Source organism: Monopterus albus, unplaced genomic scaffold, assembly GCF_001952655.1.
Source record: "Monopterus albus unplaced genomic scaffold, M_albus_1.0 scaffold20.1, whole genome shotgun sequence".
Lineage (NCBI taxonomy): Eukaryota > Metazoa > Chordata > Actinopteri > Synbranchiformes > Synbranchidae > Monopterus > Monopterus albus.
Window position 1 is genome coordinate 733049 of NW_018127900.1, and position 1387 is coordinate 734435.

The 1387-nt window shown below is 37.8% G+C and overlaps 1 protein-coding gene across 2 annotated transcripts in view; it reads left to right on the forward strand.

The window, feature by feature from the left end:
• Window positions 1-192: 192 nt before the first annotated feature.
• Window positions 193-1387, forward strand: part of ipo11 (importin 11) — a 108758-nt gene continuing 107563 nt past the window's right edge. For both annotated transcript variants that reach the window (XM_020593722.1, XM_020593723.1), the window contains exon 1: window positions 193-331. The gene's annotated coding sequence lies outside the window, so the exon portion shown is untranslated. The remainder of the gene's footprint in view (window positions 332-1387) is intronic.

The following is a 1387-nucleotide window of genomic DNA, read 5'->3' on the forward strand; positions in this document are numbered from 1 at the left end:
TATATGTTTTTAGGATGTTATTTTTTGGAATGTGGTCATATTGCTATAGAACAGTGACGATTCTTGATGCAGTGCTATATATAAATAAATATATATATATACAATATATATATATAAAAGAGAGATGTTTTTAGGATGTTATTTTTTTTAGATATCGTTGTATTTTGTTGATGAGCTTTGCGTTTTAAAATACGTCATCAACGCGCGCCCGCTGTGTTACCCGCGCCGTTCCTACAAGCGTGTGTTTCCATCTTCAAGTATATAATCATTGGTAAAGCTTCGGCAGCCACTGCCAGAAGCATACGTTGTTTTTCCATCGTAATTGTTTTAGGTGAGTCCAGTTTTACCTTTATGGTTTGATACAGTTGCTTTATTGTCAGAGGAATTGCGCCATTTATCATCAAGAACATTGTCGGCCCATATGGTTTCGCGTTGAATAACTTTAGCCAGCTAGTTAGCTTTGGTGTTTATTGCATGCACAGTTTAGAAGCTTAGTGTCGCCTCTTTCATTAGTGTGTGGCTGGCCGTGGTATTTTAATAGTAGATGCCATGTAGAGAATTCCACAAGATGAACTATATCGCGAAGATTTCAGAGTTACCACAGCTAATGAAAGTCAACTGTGAATAAGATTTGTTTTAGTATAACGGTGCTAATAATGCCCAACTCTGTCCCCATTCCAGCGAGCTTTATTTGGTTGTCTCTGCGCTTATAAAACAAATCAGCCGACTTCGTAGGCACATTTTCTAGCAAATTTGATTTTGACCTGATGTAGAAATTATCCTAACAACGCTTTGCTGTACATATGTAAACAGGTAGCTAATGTAGTAACGTTGGGGCCAGGCAGCTTTGGATAGGTGTTTTAGCTTGTAGAGCTAACGGTATCAGCATTTAGCGTTCATTAGTTAGTTGTTAAAATTGTGCTGTGCTAGCTTACATGTTCGCTCAGACAGTATTTGTCAACTAGCTAGTGTTAGCAGCAAAGGCCATGGCATAGTTGCCTTGTGCAAAACACCAGACATTTAGTTGGCTGACGTGGGACAAGACTTCCAAACACTCGACTTGAGAGGTTCGTCCTCACAGGTGTAGCTAACGTTACGATTCAACAATATTTAACTGTCATATGTTGCCATCTACCTATGAAACAGTTTGCATCACGTTAATTCCTGTTGGCAGTTGTCAGTAGCAGCAGGTACTAATCAAATTTCGTGTTGTGATGTTTCAACATATTTGGTCAGAATGCATGTGATTTCTGTCATTGACACTGAACAGTAGGCAATGAGAGTGATAGATATTCTTTAATTAAATAGCACCATATATATATATGTGTGTGTGTGTGTGTGTGTGTATATATCTATATCTATATCTATATCTATATCTATCTGTATG